The 24,488-nt window shown below is 36.8% G+C and overlaps 1 long non-coding RNA gene and 1 other non-coding gene across 2 annotated transcripts in view; both read right to left on the bottom strand.

Moving 5' to 3' along the window:
- LOC129146743 (uncharacterized) overlaps positions 1–24,488 on the bottom strand; it is a 242,695-nt gene that overhangs the window by 136,558 nt on the left and 81,649 nt on the right. The gene's annotated exons all lie outside the window — the stretch shown is intronic.
- LOC119258374 (U1 spliceosomal RNA) lies at positions 9,743–9,908 on the bottom strand. The gene has a single exon (XR_005128236.1). It is a non-coding gene; the product is annotated as a U1 spliceosomal RNA (small nuclear RNA).

Here is a 24,488-nt window from a genome sequence, read left to right as displayed (position 1 = left end):
ACTATGAACCAGAGACACTCTATGGGGGGCGGAGGGTGGGTAGGGAAGGGATTAGGGTCAAAATAAGGGGGTTGCAATTGTATGGGGAATATAAAAATAAAATTTATAAAAAAAATAAGTGGGTACCTTTGATTTTCTAGCGAGCAGACTACTTGTCTCTTTTAGATAATAGAGATAACATGTTCGATAAATAGATACCATATTTGGGAAATATTTGAGAATGAAATATTGACAAGTTTCCATTTCCTCCAGCCATATCTTCCCATCGTGTTCTGCATTTCATGTGTCTCAGCCAGCATATTTTTATCACATGTCACACACTGTAGAGTTTTTAGCAGTTTCCTTCTGTGTTGGTTATTTCCTGGTGCCTAATAGCTGGTCTCCTTAATCTCAACAGTAATGTCTGTAAAGCTCAGTATGAAATTGATTGCTTCTGGTAAACCTTCCTGGAGATAGCTAACCTTTCTGGATTCTTGTAGCTTTCAATGATAACATGATGGCTCTTGGAAAATATCCTGGAATTTTTCTAAGTTGTACTTTAGGCATGTTTTGGAGTTATCAACTTAGAATTGAGTTGATAAATCCATGATCACATTTAATCATCATTTTACTTAGAAGATTGATTTAGAACCTATTATATTTATATACAATATTACCTCCTATTTTTTATTTTATGAATTTCCCCTGGCAGTTTGACTGACAGACATACTTAACACCATTATTTTGGAATTATGAGACTGAATGTACTGTTTTTTTTCTTCTGTGAATATTTAAGACCTGTAATCTCATCTGATCTTTAATTTACCAATATTTCCATTGTGGTTGTTATCCTTTCATGGGATCCCCATGTAAATATGTTTTATGTCCAAAGTGGACTTAAGCAACTGTTGATATGTATTCTCCTAAAATTTATTTTCTGCTATATAAAAATAGTAACCAATGCTATATAAAAGTATTAACTAATGCCTAATATAAGAGGTAGCTGGAACTTTCTATAATACAGCTTTTTTTAAAAAATCAAAGATTGTATACTTGAGTGAACAAAACAAACTCTGTTGTAATACTGATTTGAGTGAATTAATTGGTAAGGGTTACATCAAGACGGATATTTTCAATAGCAAAAGGTTTATAAAAATCTAGATATTTGTCACCATCATCATTTAGGCATCTCCTGTGTCTATGTCACTGTACAATATTTTCTGAGTAGAAAATTCAAAATAAATAGATGATAGAGCCTACCCTGAGGAATTTACAGCTTAATGCAAATGTACATGTATGAAACAAAAGGCAGTAGATGAAAACTATACATTAGTTCTAGGTTTATGGTTAAAGTCAGGCTAAGCCTTTAATGGTTACAGAATACAAATATATACCTGCATAAAAGCACACATGCCTTCATCACATAAAACAAAGACACTCTAGTCCCATCATATTGACTGTTGATAAATTGCAAGAAAAGAGAGCTGCTATAATAGTAAATTCAAGCCAGTCAATTTTCCTGTCTTTAGCCCTGGAAAAATACCTATATTATGAATGAGACCGCAAGAGCTCAAAATAGACCCTCAGCTCTCAACATTCATACAAAGCTGGCACTTCAGTATTATAGCAAGCCAAGACTTTGTGTGGTTTCTGGAGACAAAAATACTGGGATAATTTTGATCACCTCCATTTTTTTTTCAACCACTTGTTGCCAAAATTTTCAAAACTCAGTAAATTTGAAAAAAAATTAAAGCAAACTCCTGTATCCCAACTACCAATGATTCTACAAGTAATGCCTTTCTATATTTGCTCTATATGTCTACTTACTTATGCATCCATCCATGCATCTATCAATCCATCTATATCTTACTTGCATTTCAAAATAAGTTGCAAACATCAGTATATTTCCTGTCTGACAATTTAGCACATAGATCACTATTTCTTGTACAAATTTTACATTAAATGCAGTACTATGAAATGTACAAATTTTAACATTACTATTTGATATTTTGACAAATGAAGAACCAGCATAACCTAAACCCCCATTTTAAAAAAATTCACTAAGTACTTTGATATAGAATAACAAGAGTAAATATATTGCTGTCTCCCTGGAAAACCTCCACACACCCCTCCTAACTGATCCCTACACCGCCCAGAGACAACTGGTATTTTCCCCACCAAACATTAATTTTCTTGCTCTAGAACATCATAAAAATGAAATCACAGTGTATGAACATTTTAAGTCCTCTTTCACACAGTGTATTTTTGAGATTCACCCATGTTGTTCATATAAGTAGTTTTTTTTTTCTTTCTTTCTGTCATTGAATAGATTCAATCATATGACTATACCACACTCTGTTTACCCCTGTACCTGATGGACATTTGGTTTTTGTTTTGAGTTATGATGAATACAGTTTCTCAGAACATGCCTACACAAGTCTTTCTGTGAACAAATATTCTGATTTCTCTTGGAGTGGAACTGATGAATCATAGGAGCTGTGTATGCTTCGGTTTGTAATATTTTATAATTCACCAACAATTAATGAATGTTCCAGGTTCCCTTCATAGTCATTAATACTTGACATTATATACACACACACACTTTTTTTTATTTTAGCCATTCAAATGTGCATTAATTATGTTTTTGTTGTTTTAATTTGCACTGTGTACTGACTAATAAACTAGGTCATATAGAAAATAGAAACTACACAATGGTTTTTAAAACTGAAATCTAACATAAAGAATTGACTGCCTAGAAAAGAAAAACTATAACAAATAAGAAAATGCTACATGGTACTCTGGGACTGAGAGAGAATAAACAAGGACAAACTTGGAAGGAGACTCTATCCTCAAGGATGGGGATCACACCTTTTGGCAGAACGTATAGTTTAGTCCCCTGCATAGGGAAAAATGCTGTGGTTTGCCAAGGTTAGTTTGCAAAACTGGGCCAGCACAAAGCAGTCTCCTGGATCACAAATTGGGAGCAGATGGTCCAGCTACCGGTACATGGACTTGCAGAGGGTCTGGGAATCCTCACATCCTAAACCATACATATTGGGCTTGCTGAGAGTAGAATGTGGGTGGGATCATTTGAATGTGGGGTGGGCAGGAGAGGGGTACACTGTTGTTTTCAGAAGAATCAGGGTGCTTGTGCCAGTAGATCACAGGGGAACTGGTTTCTCTGTGGAAGGCCATGGGGAAGTTATCAGCAGTCTTGGTTGAGACTAAAAGATCTCTGTGGATGTAAAGGTTCTGGGTCTATAGTTGTGGAAAGAGGTCCACTGGATTGTTCCTCAAGCCACACTTTGCAGCACCTGGAAACTATAGGAGAGTACTGTCTTCATACGATGCACCTCCAGTGCCCTCTACTGAAAAATCTTAACATCGAGCTCACTTTAAGAAAAAAGGCTTATATGGATCCTATTATCACAAAGCATACACTAAATGGTGAATTTGGAACTGTGTGGTGATAAATTAATAACAGGCACACTGACCAATGAGGATGTATAATTACTAGTGTGATGCTGTATATCATCCTTTGTGAAGCATCTGTGTAATTTTTTTTTTTAAGAAACCCACTCTTAGCACCTTCATCTTGCTTCAGCTTTATCTGGATGCATTAATAGCTATACCAGAAAGCAACGTACACCCCGTGCCTTCTTCTATATTCTACTCCATGGTTTTGATTTCTACAAAGAAATCCTTCAATAGACCCTTGTAGTGAAAACCCATCAAGAAAACACTGCTTAGTCTAAAAATATTTTGGAGAAGTTTCTTATTATTGTGGATAAAAAATAGTATAGATATGCATGTCAAAAAGAGCCTAAGATATGTTGAAATATAATCACACATGTTGAAATATAGCTTCTTCATTGATAATCTGTGTGACTTTGGATATCTTGCTAAAGATCACTGTGCCAGTTTCTATGCCTATAAAATTGGGATAGTGATTGTACTTTATAGGTTTGTTATAAAGAATAAGTGAGTTAATATTTATAAGGTGCTTCAAATAGTTTCTGATGCATGGAAAGTCCCAATAAGTGTTTAAATACATATATCTGTACAAAATTTATGTTATTATATACTTACTTATATTACTATGTTATTAGTTATATACTGGCATACCATCATGTGCTACATAACATTTTGGTCAATGACAAACCACATCTATGACAGTGGTCCCGATATGGAGCCTAAGTGTGTTCTACACAATACCATCTAGGTTTGCTTAAGTACATGCTGACATTTACACAATGACAAACTGCCTAATAACACATTTCTCAAAATGTGCCCTATCACTAAACAGTGCATGACTGTAATAGTATACTAGTATGTAAGCATATCTAATATGTTTATATTTATATTTAATACATTATATTTGTATATAGAATTTTAAATGTGGGGTCATGATGGGCAGCAACTTGGCATCTACTAGCAGGGTTGTTCAGGTTGTCAAGCCACATTCTCCGTTAATAAGGTTCCCTGACAGAAGAGAGGATCCTAAACCCAACATAAAAGAAGTTTTGGGATGAGCAGGGCCACCATCCCACTCTTCTTCAATTTCACAGCATTCTAAGGGAAATAAGTTGACAGATTGTCTGATGCATTGATCCACCAGACACTGCAGAAATAAAAAAAACATCACCTCAGAAACTCAGAAGGAATCTTGTGATTCCAGAAGAAACAATTTATACAATGTGGAGGATCAGTATAATGACACACATTGTTCTGGCTGCTGCCTGTCATCAAATAAATAGTCTTTACAGCAAAGGACTTTGAAAATGACAACTGAGGAATTCTGTTAGATAATTTAATAAATATTCTGTAAAAAATAGAAATACAGGAAATTTAGGTGGATATTTGTATCTTCTACCTTAAATGTATGTTGGACAACTTCTCCACAAACTTCCCTAATTGTTTATATACTATACACTTACTAAAGTATACTTTAAAATGTTAGCCTATTGATGTAGTCTTTTTTTTAAGAGTTATTTATTTATACAAGAACCGGGGTACAGGTCAGATGTGCGGGAGGGTGAGAGGATTCGCCAGAGACAGAGTGGGGAGCAGAATAGGCAGACTGACGAAATACACTGCTGAGGGGAGCAGCGGATGAGGGAGGAGAGGTCAGCTGCACCATATGGGATTCTCGCCAGCTGGCCGGGATTGAACCCATGCTGCAGAGGCTGTGGACAGCTTCACGGTGCGGCTCTCAACTGCCTGCGCCACCAGGGAGGCCCTGATTTAGTCTTGATTGTCAAATATTCCAGCACATAATGTCTAGTAAACCTATAGGTTTTTTCACAATTTCACTTTTATTTTTCAGTTTTTGTTTAGACAGGGAAATAATTTATCAGGCAGAATTGCTGCTTTTGAGAAGTGATTTTCCCCAAATTAGATAAAGATCAGTGAAATAAGGACTCCACTATTTGTTCTTAATTCTTTTAATGTTTTTCATTCATAAACATTCTCAAGTATAACTGACTTATACTAAGTATAGCTTACCGTAAATGATATAAAAAAAAAGCTAAGGCAAAAGAGATGACTTTGTGGTACTAAGAGTAGCAAGTTAACACACAAGTTTATTTGTAAATTATATTCAGAAATAAATGTCAGATTATAAAATGGAAAGAAAAAAGAATGTTAAATGTAGGTTAGCTAATGATAATACAAGCTGATATCTATCAGGGATTTTACATGTACCAGGCATAACCTAAGAACTTTACATGGATTATCTCACTGAATTATCAAAAAAAAATCTTTCTGACAAAGATATGATGAGTAAATAGTCTTTAGATAGGTTAAATCAATTTTCAGTTATAATAGTAGATTCAGTTATAGCGTAAAGTCTCCTCCAAAGCCTCACCTCACCTTCACCCTGGCCAACGCCACCAAGCAAATGAAAATATAGGTAAAGTATAACTGTGCAAAATAAAGGAAAATCGATACAAGTAAGAAACAAAGAGATAACTCAAAACTGCAGAGAGAAATGACACTGAAGCTGGAAGGAACCTGGGGTTATTGAAGCTGAGACACCCTTATAGGAATGGTTATTAATGTCTTCACTAAATGAGATGTGCCTCAGACCTATACACAGTAGAGAACTGGATAAAAGCTCTCTGTATAAATCCAGGGAGTACAATGTACCATCTATCTATAAAATAGGGAGGAGGTATCTCTACTCACAAGCTGTAGAAAATGGCAAGGAAGCTAAGCTACTCACCAGGAACCATTGTCAGAAGAAAGAATCTAGTACAAGAAATCAAGTCCCGATGCTTCATCATCCACTAATATTGGATCTGAAATTACACAACTCAGATGGAAACCTTATGACCTAACTAAGGCAAAATGCATACTTCCCTGCAGGGAAACATAAAACTTCTCCCTTGAAATGTATCTACAACTCAGAGCACAGAGAAACACCATGAAAGAAACCATGCTAGACCTGAGAATATAGAAAAGTCACAAATTGCATAAGAAACAAATCACAAGGGAGTCAACAAGACAATCCTTTTGAAAACCCAAATTTTAAGAAGTAGAATAAAAATAAATAGGCATTTAAATAAATATATTAAAATAACCAGAGACAAAGAAGAAAGGATTGAACTAATAAGGCAAGAATGGCAGGTTATGGGATAAAAAACAAAACTAAAGCAAAGAAACAAAGCAGGTTTGATAGCTGAGATAGTTTACTCAAGTTCCCATAAGGCATAAAGGACAGATTCAAGTCTTGAACTCTGGCAATTTAACCCCTAACTGCCGTATTATTCTGTAAACAATGAGTTTATGGTAAGTACAACCCCAAAGTATCAACAATATTTTTATCACTATATTGCCATGTCTCCCATAAGAAATGGAATTTGGATGATTTTTATTTTATGTTTTACTTTCCCTGTCTTAAAACATGACATACATTATCATTAAATCAGTGAAAAATAAGTTTTCTGTTTTAAAAATTTAAGATTGAAACCGCAGTTGCACTTAATCTTGACCAGCACGCAATTATCTTAAAATTAGCAGTCACAGGAATTTGCCCAAGAATATAACCTTACTTGGTTTACACTTTGTCATGAAAAATTTCAACTTGTGGAAACTCCTCCTCTTAAGAACTTGTATTTCACTTATTTTTCTAGGTAGGCGAAATTACAGATGGAATAAGACTCTTAGAAAAATAAATTACAGATAGAATAAGACTCTTAGAAAAGTAGGTGGTAGCATCTTGTCCCTTATAGGATCACATTTACAGAAATGAAATCTAGAATATTTTCATTAAGGTTGTATCAGGAGACATAAGAAAATAATCTTATAAAATATTTTTCTGTATTTAACTCAGGGAGTAGTTAATAATATTGCCTACTAGACTACATGCTATACATGTGTGTGAATAAATGTGGGTGGGTAGGTGGGTAGGTAGATGTGTTTAAATCTCTTCCAGATCTAAAAATCTTTATTTCTCATTGTCTTAATGCTTGCCTCTTTTTTTCCCAGATACTGGGGATCTTGTAACTGACCATTTTTGACTTTTTGATTTAGTTCTTGAAAACTTGAGGTCAAATTGATGTTCTTTCATTTAATGGTATAAACTTCATGGCATGATTTTCATATAACACCAGACTCTGCATATATTTCCATCTTATTTTATATTCATTCTCATTTCATTCATTTCATTTCATTCATTATTTGCATTTGTGTTATATCTTATTTAAAATTGCATTAGGAAAAAAAATAAACTTCATCTGCTTAGTGTTTTCCTTGATCACATTTTTCCCTTAAACTATATTTTATGTCTGTCTAAAACAGTGTTTCTTTGCACAGTGAAGGAACAGCTCTGTTTTAACATATGTGAGGTTAACTTTCAACATCAAAATATTTACTAACCTCAAAGATCATCTTAACTATACTTTACCTCCAAAGAAGATTATACCTAAATTATTACATATATATCACCATTTATTTTAATGAAGTTTTTGTTTTGATAGATGAATACTTTGTACCTACTTTTACAAATGGCCACACATCTAGGGTTAGTAATGTCTAAAAAAATTATACCTGATGGAGTTAAAATGGCAAAGAAGACTTTGATTTTAAACTATTGCAATAAGGACCAAGACCCCTGAATAAGGGAGACTGACTTACTCAGTTCTTCTGGAACCACAGTAGGATAGCACTGGAGTAAGTTAGTTGAAAAAGTAGTGGGCATTAGGAGGTAGGGTGGCCACTGTGATTAGACCATCTGTGTGTGCTAATGGCCAAGTTATGGCCACACCCTCCCTCAGGGACTGGAGTTATCTTTCTTGAAAACGGCATTTCAAAGGTCCTTGAGGAAGATATTCCTGGATTTTTTAACTTGCAAGAGGCATGGAGATTTATATCTCAAAGATACAGAGAAGGAAATTATTTTCATAAGTTTTCTAAAGTAAATATTTAAGAAAATGGAGGTCAGAGGCCTCTATTTAGAAAAGAAAGCTGTCTAATGTCTAATCAAGCTGAGGAAAACATTTCACTATCTTGGTGAGTAGTCAATCCATAAGTATACAAATAATGTAATTAGCTCTACAGAAGGAGATACCTTTATCTTTTTAATAAATTTTAAAACATGTGTTTTAATGATAATGAAGTATTTTATACATGTGAATTACACTCTCCACTTCGCCCCTTATCTGTCCTGCATCCCTTCCTAGTGATTATCGCCTTCTATCACTGCTGAGATTTCTTCCTGCAACCATCCTCGACCATCAGGGCATACACTTAGTATCAGGTAGCCCCTGAATTTTGGAGCTTCAGTTGCTAAAACTACCTAAATTGACAATTTCATAACCAAGACACTCAGCATTTACCTTACAGGGTTGTTGTGAAAAATGAATGAGCTAATGTATGTGAAAGCACACTGCAAATTCTCTGAGAAATAATGAGCAGTTAAGAGATTTTTTTTCAATCTTCTATGCATTCACATTCAGCTCTTCTTACTAGGCCTGCCATTCTTCTTTCTCGTCCTTATTCCAGGCTTCAACCTCCTTGTCTTTCAACCTTACCTTTGGGATCACACCACCCCTGCTGACCATAACATGGTGATCTCAGGGCTCATGGTCCCAGCAATATCAATACCTTTGCTCTCCATCGCTGCTCTTTGTCCCTCCTCCTCACATTACACATCCCAGTTCTGTTCTCTCCCTCAACTCTTTATGCTACTTGGCACTAAAGGGGCAGGGCAGACCCATCAGCTACAATAGCAGATTCATCCCTGGTGTCCAGTGATTGATAGACATGCAGCTGCATCACAGAAATATCTTCCACCTAAACACACAATCTCAGAAATTTTCCAGATGCAATGATTCTGACAAAGTAAAGAAAAGGCAGAGGGAGGACAGGAACAACAACAAAAAATAATGACAGAATCAGAAAAGGTAAAAAGAAAAAAAAAGTAGAGAAGTAGAATTACTTTAAAATTTAAAAGTAGCTGAGAGCTATGGGTTTTTTTGTTTTGTTTTGTTTCAAGAACTGGAGGGATGGAAAGCTGCAGCTTGAAAGAAGAGCAGACAAGACAGTACTGGTGTCAGTTGCCTTGGGAAAGGACTGAATAGACATTCTGGTAGGAAAAGATGATAAATCACCTCATAATTTGAATCCCAAATTCTTTTTCATTTTCTTCAGGCTCTCACGTCTACACAAAGTCCAACTGAATCCCTGGTTCATTGATTAAATTGAAGCTATTGAGCTTATCTAAATTCCTCTCTCTCTCTTTCTCTCTCTCTCTCCACTTCCATAGGGGAGAGCACAAAAGCAGTCCCCCACTACCACAAATTACAAGCTGAGTTTCCTGCACTTGGGAAAATCACAGAGTTCATCTCACCTGGGGAGCAATGGATAAGCCTCGCCCCAGGAAAACCACCTTCTTCTTAATCATGGCATCTCCCCTGCCAGTTATGATCTTGTCTAAAATCCTCTCGCTTCTGTTCCTCTACTATTCTCTTCAGTTCTCCTTCAATTTCAGATATTCAGATGATATTCATCTGAATATCTGAAATTGAATTATTTTCAAGGCTATTCCTTCAGATAATCATTATTCATTTGTATCTTTTTCCTTCAATTTTCTGTCTCCATAATCAGTGTCATTTCTCTTTAGTTATCATGCCCAGTATGTATTCAGCAAAGAATATGTGTCATTCTAATATATGTAGCAACTCTTATAAATATTTGAGAAACTATTACTATTATCTTGCATAATAGGTACTATGAAAATTTTAATCTACGTAAAGGGAAAATTATGTAAAAAAAGAAATAAATGCTTAGTACCAGGGAACATTGTCACCTTTCCTGTGTTCACTCTGCCATGACAATAACTTCATGAACTCTTTATAATGAAGGATGGACTGAATAATGACCTAAATAAAATTTTAATTTTCTCTCATTGTAAGACTATTGAGTACTTATTATTCCCAGTCCTTAAAAAGGATAAAATAGAGCTTTCAATTATTGGCAAAAGAATTACATCTGTGTGGATACTATTATGCAATTATTTCATAGATCTCTTCTGTGACACTCAAAGAGTTTTGAAATAGTCAATATAAATGGGAATCTGAATGATGATGAAGTCGAAGACTTCAATAAGCAGGGATGGTTCAGAAGGAATATTCATTACTGAGAATGTGTTTATGGTAGAATTGATCAGAGTCAAAGCTGGCATTTTTCAGTGGAATTGGGTGCATTTCTCCTATTAAACTTGTAATGACTCAGATCTGAAGCATATTTAATTCATGGATCACTGCTACAATATTGTGTCAACAGCACTTAGGGAGTCTTCGATGTATGGATCACTGCAGTGATAGACTCATGGATCAAGTGGATGCATATCATCACAGAACACTGATAATAGGGGTTATTGATAAAGATAGTCCACAACCTACACTTTATAAGAAATTAATGGCAAACCCTTAATATTATCAGCATAGAATTAACAGAAAACCAACCTAGTTGCTAATATTTTAAGGAAAAATAGTTAGGAAACATAAGCTTTCTTCAATTTCACCTTATGCCAAAATAATCATTTTATTTAACACTGAGTTTTTCCTATACTCTATTTTGTTTTTGGGTATAATCAGTTCTACTTTTTCTGGCCATTTTTTGCGTGTAATTTTCTTTGACGTTTTTAATAGGAAAAAGTTACTGATTTGAGACTCAATAACTAGGAAATGGGAGATCTAGATAATTATACAACTCGAAGTTGAGTATAGGTGAACTAAATTTGATGCCCATCTCTTGCCCTCAGGCAATGACAAAATTACTTCTTTACACTAAAACAAGAGTGTCTGTTGGTATACTGTCATTATTAACATACATTACTGAGGACCCACCCTTTTGTAAAAAATCAAAGACTGCCATTTCATATGAAATATCTAATTCTGCATATAAAAAGTTCACACTACCCTCAACTGATCAGTATTCCAATAAAAATAATTGCACTAGTTAAAATACCATCCAGAGGACTATGTGTGCTTTGATGGTGGGAGAGCTATCATGACTACACCTTAGGATAGAAGTTCTATATTGTCAAAATATTAACAAGGATGCAAAACAAGAGTATTTCATTAATAAAATGTTATCTAATAACAGTCATAAAGAAAGACATGTACAAAGCAGTGAATGAAAATTATTCTTCTAATTTGTTTTCACTTCACTCTCATCTGTTCATATTTATAAGATAAAAAAATCTAATGAACAAAGAAACAGTGGTACATCCATATACTGGAATACTACCTCACATAGTAGTAAAATTGAATGAACAACTGATCTACACATTATCATGGATGAATGCAAATACACTTTTAAATGAAAGAAGACCAGACACAAAGGCTAAATACATACAATTCACTTTATCTGACATTTTGGAAAAAACGAGACTATAAGAATGGAAAACAGAAAAGGGTTGTTATAAAATCAAGGTAGGAAGAGGGTAGGAAGAAAGGAGAAACATTAGAAAAACCTTTGAGTGACATAAGTTTGTACATTATTGTATCAATAGTAGTAGAAACATAATTACGCACATGCCAAAAACCAAACAAACAGAAGTGTCCAAAAAAAGTGGCAAATATAATTGACAAACAGTATTTATCAAGTAATCAAGAATAGCCTAATGATAAAAAAAAAAATATGTTGGGGCCTCCCTGGTGGCACAAGCGGTTAAGACAAAACCTATGAAGCTATCCACATCCACTGCAGGATGAGTTCAATCCCTGGCCAGAGAGCTACCCACAGGAAGCAGCAGACCTCTCCTGACTAGCCAACTGCTCCCCTCAGCAGTGTATTTCAATCAATCTGCCTGTTCTGTTCCCCTCTCTATCTCTGATGAATCCTCTCACCCCCACATCTCTGGCCTGTACCCCAGTTCTTGTATGCATAAATAAATAAATCTTAAAAAAAAATCTATGTTGTATATCCCTGCCATAATGTGGTAAAAAGCAGTATTTTTCACAAAAATGCAAAACCTCAGTCTAATAATGAGAAAACTTCAGACAAAATCCAAATCAAGAAACATTGTACAAAACATTGACTAGTATTTTTAAAGTATCAAGGTAATGAAAGGCAAGAAAAATCAGAGCAATTATCTCTGACTGCAGAAGTCTTAGGAAACACAAGTAAATATAATGTATTTTCGATTAAACTCTGCAACAAAAAAAAAGATAACAAGAGGAGAAATACTGAAAACTAATTAAAGTCTACAGATTAAGATTTAGCATAGTACCAATGATCATTTCCTAGTTTTGATCCTTTCATTGTGATTTTACAAAATATAAACACTATAGGAAGAAAAAAACTGTAAAGGATATACAGGAACTCTGTGCACTAACTTCGAAACTCCCCAGGTGGTGTAAAATTATTCAACGCTGATGGTTTTTATTAAGTATTGTTAGGGGGAAAAGGATGTCCCAAAGCAAATTCCATATAGGCTTTGTGGACTCCACCCCCACCCCAGGTCAAAGCCAAAGACACTGGGAACTCCAAATCCCATCACCACCAAAGGGAAGGTGGCTGGGACCTGAGGGTGGGGTTAAGCAGTCAGGTGGATACAAAAGGCAGACATGTGGGCTTTGGGGGGCTCTCCATCTTTGGGCTCTTGGCCAGCAGCAGCGTCCGGTCAGCTCTGAGAGTGACTTTGGGGTTTCCAGGTCGTCGGATCGGGTAGGACGCATTAAAGACTTTATTTCCCTATTTTTTTTCTGAGTTGTACATTTTCCTTATTTTTTTTTCTTGTAAATAAACCTTTTATTAACCCTTTTGTATGTGTCTGTAGTAGAGTATTTATAAGTCCCTTTAAAGCGCGCGGGTGAGGACCCACAGCCAGGAACCCGTTTAATATCGGGGTTGTTCTATAACAGCTTGGCGCCAAAAAAAAAAAAAAAAAAAAAAAGTCTCCAGTCATGAAAAAAAAAAAAGTTATGGTTTGATTGTCAACATTGTGCTACTAAACTAAGCCGGTGCCTTCATAGAGATTAAATATTGTTGTTTCTGTTAATTTTCTGATATCTATGGCAAAGCTTCCCAAAAATCTAAATTCAAGTACAAATTTGGTAGCCTGTCATTTGACTGATACAAAAAAATTTTGTGAAACCTCAGTAGAGCTCCTGAGACACTCCACAAAGTTTCTCCTTTTCCTCCTGGAAAGACATTACATAAATTTGTTTTATTTGGCTTTTACCTAATAAAGTAAAACTAAAAGAAAAGCATTGTCACTTGAAAAAATGGTAAAACTTTGGTATGTACAAAATGTTAACAATAGTATCTGGTATGTATGTAAATTGTCAATGGTGATTGTCACCTTGTAATATTGTATAATTCAATTGTTTCACACCTACAAAAATTGTTTCCGAAAATATAAAAAAAAAAGGTCTCAACAGATTCCTATTGATGGAACTGTTGAGAGAAAAAAACATTCCTACAAAGGACTAAATAGACCTGAAAATACACCTAACATTTACTAAGGTTTCTTTGACATACTAAAAATTTTTTTATACATTCTGTCCTAAATCCACAAAATTTTTGTTTTGTTTTGTTTTGTTTTGAGTAACCAGGATCTACAAAAAGGTTGTAATTTTTTTTCCAACAAAACTAACTTGTCACATTTTCTCTCCCCTTGATACCAACACAACATACAAATAGTGGTAATAATTTTTGCTACTTATCTTAGAGTCTGTTTTTACATAACTTCCATAGGAATTTTGTCTGTTTAAAAAAAAAAAAATTGGACGCGAGTTTGATTGTGTGGCTTTGTGTAGAGTTCTTCCAAAAAGTTAAAAAAGAGCTAAACCAAAAAAAAAAAAAAACCTGTATGCCTTGTTTGTAGGGTTCCAGAGACCTCCAAAAAAGGTAAAAAAGCTTGCCTCCATTGACAGGACTAGACAACCCGACCAACAAAAAAGCCCTGGTACCCTCAAAAAAAAAAAAGCCCAGGTGGAGTCTGATGAGACCAACTTTATACCTAAAACATACATCGACTAAATGCCACCGGTTCGCTCTGATCCTGTATGGAGTATTTCAACAAAGCCAGCTAAAAATTACTGTTAGTTATTTTCTGCCCTGTAATTTTATGCAAAAATAAAAAAAATGGTTTAAAAGTAAATTTAGTTTGCAAACTTTTGCTTTGCTGTTAAAAGTTTGAAATCAAGGTTGAAAAAATTTGTGGTTTTTTTTTACATCAGTTAAACCATTTTAAAATGTTTTTTCCTATAATTTTTACATATCTGCTGTCTTGTTTTGGCTAACGTCTCCAAATTTTTTTTTGGCTTAAACTAATAAACTATTTTTCCTAGAGTGGAGGACTTTTGCTTTCCACAATGGACAAATACCTGGAGAGACTGGTTTTCTTTCACACTAAAACCTGACAAAATGTTCATCTGAGACTACATCCCAACCTCCATATATTCGATCTTCATCACCATGGAAATGGTGGCAACAAGTAAAAGGGGGGAATTGTTAGGGGGAAAAGGATGTCCCAAAGCAAATTCCATATAGGCTTTGTGGACTCCACCCCCACCCCAGGTCAAAGCCAAAGACACTGGGAACTCCAAATCCCATCACCACCAAAGGGAAGGTGGCTGGGACCTGAGGGTGGGGTTAAGCAGCCAGGTGGATACAAAAGGCAGACACGTGGGCTTTGGGGGCGCTCTCCATTTTTGGGCTCTTGGCCAGCAGCAGCGTCCGGTCAGCTCTGAGAGTGACTTTGGGGTTTCCAGGTCGTCGGATCGGGTAGGACGCATTAAAGACTTTATTTCCCTATTTTCTCCCTGAGTTGTACATTTTCCTTATTTCCTTTTCTCTTGTAAATAAACCTTTTATTAACCCTTTTGCGTGTGTCTGTAGTAGAGTATTCATAAGTCCCTTTAAAGCGCGCGGGTGAGGACCCACAGCCAGGAACCCGTTTAATATCGGGGTTGCTCTATAACAGTATTGCTGTACTGTGAAGAGTATAGTGTTATACACATCAAGTTGCCATGAGGAAAAAAAAAATACTCATAAACATGACACTGATTTTTAAAATCTAATGTGATTTTTTTTGCATTAATGCTGTTCAACTTCATTTCTTCTCATAAGATTTTTGAATTAGAACTCATTCCACTGTATATTTCTAAAGCAACAAGACAGGGCCTCCCCGGTGGCGCAACGGTTGAGCGCTGGGTTGCGAAGCTGCCCGCGGACTCTGCAGCGCCAGTTCGATCCCCGGCTTCTCCCCGGCCACTGTAGGAGGGTCCCACATGGCGCGCAGACTTCTCCTGCCGCCCGCTGCTCCCCTCAGCAGTGTCCTTCAGTCCTTCTGCCTGCTCTGCTCCCCGCTCTGGCTCTGGTGAATTCTCTCACCCTCCCGCGCTTCTGACTGTACCCAGTGCTTGTATAAATAAATAAATGAATAAATCTTTTAAATAAATAAATAAATAAAGCAACAAGATTATACATAAACATAGTAGCTGTTCATTGCTATGTGTTTTAATCTCTGCATGATCAAATTATTAACCACTTGATATATATCAATGACAAGGCACAATTGACCTTCCTCAAATCACTTCATTTGTTCTATTCCATTATTTCATTCCTGAAGAAATTCATGGATTCATTGGATGCTTGAAAACTGAGAAACCTGAGAGAAATTATTTGATTCAGAACTTGTCAGCTGAGTTCTATGAATTCAGTCTAACAACAGACTGGGGAAGAGAAGGCCACATGAATATTACTCAAAACCTTCATGGCCCTGCCTCAGTCTCTCTTCAACCAGACTTACACTTATGTTTCTTTCCCCCCATTGAGATTTTTGTGGAAAATTTTCTTCAAATAAAGGCTAAAAGAAGATGTTATGCAACCATCACAAGCTGGGCAGTTTCATTGTTGATTCACATAGACAAAAAAATTTTGAATGTTCAGTATTTATTACATACTGTTATATGTTTAATGCTCAATGAGGGAACTGGACAGAGGAAGAACAGACAGTGTGGCAGCCACTGCGTCCCCCGGCCGCAGAGTGACACTGCTGTGAAAGACAGCGCTGAGGAGCCCTTTTAACCCCCTGCTCCTCAGTCCTGCTGTCTGCATTTATATATGCCCACACCCCCGCTTGCTGGCTTGGCCAAGCATTTACAGTCAAAGGCTGGTGCCCTGCATCCATACCTATTGGCCCCAGGAGTCCATGTGGTTAATGCAACCTAGGAGGATACAGGACCACAGAGGCTAGAGGCAGGAGGCCAATAAGAGCCTGAGCCATTTCATTTCCATGGTGATGAAGATCGAATATATGGATGTTAGGATGCAGTCTCAGAAGAAAATTTTACCGGGTTCCGGTGTGAAAGAAAAACCAGTCCCTCCAGGTATTGTCCATTGTGGAAAGCAAAAGTCCTCCATTCCTGGAAAAACAGTTCATCAGTCCAAGCCAAAAAAAAAAAAAAAAATTTGGAAGCATTAGCCAAAACAAGACAAGCAAGTAGGATGACAATTGGAAACTGATTTCTGCCAGCAACACTCCACATGTTTTTGGACTTTGACATTTTTTTCTGAGTCTATGGAGTAAAACTGAAGTTACATAATAAATTCCACATGGCATAACTAAAAAAGAAACCTGTCTTTGTGTCTATATGTTGTATGTCTGTATGTCCTTTCCTTGTATCCTTGTCTTGGCCTCCAGTGGTTGATAAATTGGTATACATGATGCCCATAGACATTGAGGGAAAAAAAAAAAAAAGAGTCTCCAGTTATGAGAAAAACAAAAGGTTATGGTTTGTCAACATTGTACTACTGAACTAAGCCGGTGCCTTCATAGAGATTGAATATTGTTGTTTCTGTTGTTTTTCTGATATTTACGGCAAAGCTTCCCAGAAATCTAAATTCAAGTACAAATTTGGTAGCCTGTCATTTGGCTGATGCAAGGAAATTTTGTGGAACCTCAGTAGAGCTCCTGAGATACTCCACAAAGTTTCTTCCTTTCCTCCTGGGAAAGGCATTAGATGAATTTGTTCTATTCAGCTTACCTAGTGAAGTAAAACTGGAAGAGAAGCATTGTCACTTGGGAAAATGGTAAAACTTTAGCATGTACAGAAATATTAACACTGGTTTTCTAAAATGTGTATAAAACCTCTCGGTACCTGATATGGTATGTAAATTGTCAATGGTGATAGTCGCCTTGTAATAGTGTATACTTCAATTGTTTATTGACAGAAATTGTTTCTGGAAAAATAAAAAAAAAAAAAAAAAAAAAAAGACCTCAACAGATTCCTATTGATGGAACTGTTGAGAGTACAAATTTCCTACACAGGATTGAATACACCTGATATTTACTAAGTTTTCTTTGACATAATACTGGTAATTTTTTTTTTTGCATTTTGTTCTGAATCCACAAAGCTTTTTTGTTCATTTGTTTTGAGTGACCAGGACCTGCAGCAAGGTTGCAATTTTTTTTTTTCCCAGCAAAGCTAACCTGTGTTCACATTTTCTCTCCCCTTGTTACCAACACAGCATACAAATAGTGGTAGTAATTTTTTTGCTACTTATATCAGTCTGTTTTTGCATAACTTCCATAAGGATTTTGCTTAAACTAAAAAAAAAAAAAAATTGGACATGAGTTTGATTGTGTCGCTTTGCATGGAGTTCTTCCAGAAAGTTGAAACAGAGGTGAACCAAGAAGAGGAGAACCTGTTTGCTTTGTTCGTAGGGTTCCAGAAACCTCCAAAGAAGGTGAGGAAGCTTGCCTCCATTGGCAGGACTGGACAACCCGGCCAACGAAAAAGTCCTGGTACCCTCGAGAAGAGGAAAGCCCAGGTGGAGTCTGATGAGCCCAACTTTGTTCCTGACGCCTACATGGACCGGACACCAACAGTTCGCTCTGATCCTATATGAAGTATTCCAACAAAGCCAGCTAAAATTGCTGTTTAGTTATTCTGCCCTGTGATTTTATGCAAAATAGGTAAAATGGCTTAAAAGTAGATTTAGTTTGCAAACTTTTGCTATGCTGTTAAAAAGTTTGGGATCAAGGTTGACAAAATTTGTGTTTTACATAAGTTGAACCAATTTTAAGATTTTTTTCCCTGTGATTTTGATATATTTGCTGTCTTGTTTTAGCTAATGCTCCAGATTTTTTTTCTTTTGGCTTGAATAATGGACTATTTTCCATTAATGGAAAACTGTCATACTGGACATTCATGGACAATGCTGCTAACTAATTGTCACTTCTCTTACACATATTGTAACCCTGAAAAAAGACTGTCTCCTAAGACTACACCCTGAAATCTGTGCCACCATAGATATGGTGGAATAAAAATTAAAAGGAGGGATTGTAACAGGGTGGTCCCCAGGAAAGGGGGAGGTTCCAGGTTTCTTGCCCCACCCAAAGGGAGGGTGGAGCTGAGCAGGAAGAGGAGAAGCTGCAGAGGAGACTGAGGAAGGAAGGAAACAAGATGGAGCAAGAAGGAGACCTGGAGGAGGCACATGGTGCCGACAGACATGTGAAGAAACTTCACTTGCCTTTTGGCCATGGACTGGGTGACACAGATGTGGGTGAGACCCATGGGGAGGTGACAATGGCAGCTTTTATCTTGATTTTGATTTTGCTCTTTTCCTTCCAGGCTTGTCTGGTTTCTGACCCTTTTCTGTGGGTCCCCACTGGAAGATGCTTTAGACTTGTGGCAGGCTTTGGGGCCTTGCTCTGGGCCAATCCCATTTGGAAGGAGTTTTACCTACGAGGGGATGGCTAACTTTGGGTGCTTGATTTAGAAACTAGATTCTTTGCCTTTCCTGTATTGTTTCCTATCTGTATTAAAGTTCCTTCCCATTAAAGTCTCCTATGTTTTGTGTTGATGCGGCGGATGGCAGAACCCATTTAGAATAGGCAGGTTTGCGGGGTTTGGTCTGCCCTCTCCCTGCCCTGTAACAACTTGACCATGGTCATACAGTGCTCAATGGTAAAGTCTAGAATCTAGATTTCTTAAACTTCAATGCACTATTTCTTTCTCACAGATAAGTCCAGCTGTTATAGAGCATCCCCGATATTAAACGGGTTCCTGGCTGTGGGTCCTCACCCGCGCGCTTTAAAGGGACTTATGAATACTCTACTACAGACACACACAAAAGGGTTAATAAAAGGTTTATTTACAAGAGGAAAGGAAATAAGGAAAATGTACAACTCAGGGAGAAAATAGGGAAATAAAGTCTTTAATGCGTCCTACCCGATCCGACGACCTGGAAACCCCAAAGTCACTCTCAGAGCTGACCGGATGCTGCTGCTGGCCAAGAGCCCAAAAATGGAGAGCGCCCCCAAAGCCCACGTGTCTGCCTTTTGTATCCACCTGGCTGCTTAACCCCACCCTCAGGTCCCAGCCACCTTCCCTTTGGTGGTGATGGGATTTGGAGTTCCCAGTGTCTTTGGCTTTGACCTGGGGTGGGGGTGGAGTCCACAAAGCCTGTATGGAATTTGCTTTGGGACCGCCTTTTCCCCCTAACACCTCCACAATGTAATAATTAAGACTTTTTTTCCACGCTCTTCTTAAACTAAAGAGTATTCCAGAGTCAAGGGAGTAAAGAAATGCTCATTCCAATACCAATGTGCAGCATAACTGTGATTATTTTTTGCCTTACTGCAGTGATAATACTTGCTTTAAACACTGTACACATAGAGCTGCACATCTGGCTCATAGACTCAAGATTGCTTAAGAGCTTTTTTATTTGAAACCTAGCAATGGAAAGTGATGCCTGAGAAAGAAATCTATTGTTCTTATATGGTATTGTTCATAAAATCTTAGTGTGGATCCCCCAACTCCCTTGTTCCTGGGATTTTACTGGGTGCCCAAAGTTGCTGGTGGTAAAGCTAAATATGTAGAGTCAGGCAGGGGGCCTCTCACCAGGACAAAAGTCTTGGTATGAGGATATCTGCTGAAAACAGCAGGCAGACATTATCGCCAGATTAGCATAACCAGCTAGACCACCTTGACAGGAAGTTAAGTGTAAACAGGGACTAGAAATAGGATGTTTTGATCAGCAGCAACAATGGAGACCCCCAAGCAACAGCCCCTATTCACTATCCCCTAGCTTGTGCCATTATGCATCCCCAATCCACATCTCCACCACACACATTCCTCTAAGGACTTGCCCACCTTCCCTGAATCTGACCCCCAAATAAATGTGAGACTTACAGTGGGAGAAGGCACTGTGTCTCCAGAGATGAAGCTCCTCTAGGCCTTTCTCTCTTTCTCACTATAGTGAGACTTTGAGTTATTTTCCCTCTGTCCTGCACTGCTCCCAATTGCCAACTGGCGAGGTAACATGATAGCTTCCCAAATCTCCTGTATTCTACTATGAAACGAATCAACATTTTAATGGTAACAACTAATGCTGGAATTTCCATGTTTTATGAGGGTGCTTTAAATAGTGAGGAAGACAAAGGCAAGCCCCTGTCTTTATTTGTTTTGGTCTTGAAAATTTAGGACAGATGGAATGAATCAAGGGAGATTTCAATATGAATAGATGTAAGATCTGCAAAGGAAACAATCAGTAAGTTATTTAGAAATTCATTAATTCATTCTTTGAATGCTTAGATTAATTGCTTCAAAATTAGTATTTGCCTCTGGAACAACTAGGTGGTGATAAATTTATTAAATGTCTTTTATCCTGACAAAGCCTCAGTTGCCAAATGTTACTTTGTTTATGTGTGTAAATACATGCAAAGTAATTCAAAGTTTACTTTGAAAGTCTTCAACTTTATTTATCACTAAAATTGCCTGTCAGCCCCAGAAAAGACAATAAGGTAATTTGTTAATGCTCGGAAGTGGAACCCAGGGAGAATGAGTAATCTCACAGGATGCAGTGGAGATTTCCTACATGTAGGTCCTCAGGTTAATGGTCTCTCATGGTCTTCTAAATTCTATCTTCCCTCCTAATCAGTTAGGCTTAAAATACTCTATCTCTTAATATTGACAAGGATCAACTTATTAATTCTGTCACCTTAAATTTATAAGATCAATTACATATTAGTAGAAATATAGGCCATCTGCCATCAACTCCATTATGTTACTTAAAAGAATCTCAAAAACTCTTGTCCTTGAATAACCGAGCAAAGCTCTGCTATGAACAAGCTTTGCAGGTTCAATAAACAATATGCCTTATATCAAACAATAAAAACTAATATTTATTGAGTACTTACTCTGTTCTAGGTGTAACAGGGTGGACCCCAGGAAAGGGGGAGGTTCCAGGTTCCCTGCCCTGGAACCTCCCCTTTTCCTGGGGACCACCCTGTTACATGAGCACTTTACATGTATTAATTCATTTAGTACATATAGCAGCACTATATGGCAGATACTCTTCTCATGGTCATTTTGCAGAGAAGGAAGCTAAGGCATGGAAATCTTGGGTAGATTGCCCAAAATTATATCATTAATAAGTGGTAGAGCCAAATCCATATCTACACCCAGCAGAACAATTCCACAGCTTGCATTCCTAATATTAGGTTACTTTTTCTGTAGTAATAAGGGTCTCCCAATGTATGTAGATGTTGCTATGATTAATAAATAACTAATAGAAACCAATAGCTTCCCAAATCTCCTGATGATATCAGCATCATCACTATTCTTATGTTAAAGATTCTTGAAATTACTTTGACATTCAAAGTAATTTGAGGCTTTATGCTCAAGTCTGGAGAATGTGGAACTAGCACCATTCATCATCCTCAGTGGACCTCTCTCCTTAACCTCACAAGAATAACCAGAGATTAAATGTTCCAGGAATAGCCAGCAGGCTTTAATTACACCTGGAGAATAGTGAAGATCACCTGGCTGACAGCAGAGAGAAAACAAGAGTGAGCTCCTGGAAGAGGAAGCAGCTACAGACAGCTGGCAGGAACATAAAGGGGGACATACAGTCAGGGGAGAGTCGACACCACCTCAGGGACCCAAGTGGAAGTTGAGCCAACACCTATACAGTCTCGGTCAGCACATTGGTCAGAAGTGTGTCATCCACTAGAAGGCATCTATCAGCACCTGTGGAGTGAGACCTATTGCCCACAGCTGCTTGCAAAGACCTTGCATCCCTCAGGAGAGAGATACTGCACTTGATCTGTTAAAGTCCCAGCATATTTACATGAGGACTAGGGCAGTAATGAAACCCACTCCCTCTGATTATTACACAGCTCTAATTCTTTGCTATTATTTTTACTACGCCTAACGATTCTTAGAAGATAAACATTTTCCAAGCTACACAATAACAATTTTCTTTTTTCTCTTAAGTGTTCATTTCTACTTGCCACTTGCTTCCTACTTCTCAGAAATGTGGTCAAAATTATTTACTATAATTAATGGAGAAATAATTGTGTGTGTAAACATGAGTAAAGATTCTCATACAACAAATGAAAAAAATATGATGGTTTTGTATTTTGACGTGAGGTCAAGATATATTTTAATTAAATTCCAAGCTGTTAGACACACAAGCATATGTGTTTAAAATTGTTGGAAAAACTGTTTGCTACCAACCCACCAGTAAGAGATATAAAACAAGTAATCACCACCACAACTATCACCATTTGAACTTTATAATGTAGGCTAGGATGATGGAATTGATGCACACGGTCTTTCTACATGCATCATTTCTTTCACTGATCCAAATACATATTACTAAGATCTCATCATTTAGTACAATCTTTACTTGCTAACTAGTCTATGAACTAAAAGTGATATGAATAACTAATCAGCCTAAAATAATCTGAATCAGCCCATTTGTTCCATTCCTATTTGGCCTTCTTGCTGGCTGAGCTTTTGTGACCTTGTGAAAAATGGCTCTTTGATCTAAAAATGTGTTTTATTTCTAGGTAATGGACTATGTCAACTTCCATTTCTTATGGAATTCACAGAGAGTAGTTCAGCATAGCAAGACATTTCTTACATTCTTATTGGCTTGTCCTTTCCTACCACACACTTTAACACAACTGACGTCCCAATCTTTAGTTATATCTCTTGAATTCAGCAATTGGTTTTTCAATTTCTATGGGCTTCCTTTTATGGAGCACAGCTATTTGCAGTAGAACAGTACATTTAGTTTTCCACTCATGTGGCTATGAAGGAAGAAAGTGCACATATTTCTTGAGGGTTTCTCAGCTAAGTGAATTTGGCTCATCGTCCCCAGCTTTTAGTTGTTCCATTAGTAAGAGGAAGCTTCAGTGAAATTTACTTGTATATCATACCATGGAAATACACGTACTCTCCTTTTGAAGCTGAAAATATTAAAACTGAGTTGTCAGGATTGGAACTGTAAATTTTTTTCAGAAAAGTAAGATTCTATCTCATATCATATGATTTCACGATATATAATTTTAAGAGAAATACCATGTTCTTACTAATTAATATTGCAAACAGTGATATTTTTAGCCTAAAGTCATTTGTTTAGAAATATTCCAAGATCAAGTCCATGATCAAGGTGGCAGCAACCATGGTTTTCTCTCAGACCTCTCACAGATGACACTTTTCCAATGTGTCCTCACATAGTCTTTTCTGTGTATTTACAACCCTTCTGTCTCTTTGTGTGTCCAAATTCCCTCTTCTTAAAAGGACACCAATCAGACTAGATTACTCTAGTCAGCATCTCTTTAAAGATCCTGCCTTCAAAAACAATCATATCAGTTGAGGTACTAACGGTTACACTTCCATATAATAATTTTGAAGGAATACAATTCAGCATATGACAAGAAGTAATAAGTTAACTTACCAATTTTAAGGATATATAATCAGTACACAAAAGTGAATAGTATTTCAATATTGCTGCAGCAAGAAAAAAAAGAAATTTAAAAAACAAAAAAAAATCCATTTTCAATAGCATTCAAATCAGAAAATACTCAAAATTAACAAAAGAAGTGCAATATGATACTGAAAAAGAATGCATTATTCATACAGACAACAAGGAAAATCTAAACTATTATGGTACATGAAAGGAGTCAGACATAAAGAGTATATGCTGTAATGTAATATTTACATGACATTCAAGAGCAAGAAATAATAGCAATA

The sequence above is a fragment of the Talpa occidentalis genome, unplaced genomic scaffold (assembly GCF_014898055.3).
Source record: "Talpa occidentalis isolate TD23 unplaced genomic scaffold, MPIMG_talOcc4v2.1 talOcc4.4, whole genome shotgun sequence".
NCBI lineage: Eukaryota > Metazoa > Chordata > Mammalia > Eulipotyphla > Talpidae > Talpa > Talpa occidentalis.
Note: the sequence above shows the minus strand (reverse complement) of the source record. Positions and strands in the feature narration are given on the sequence as shown.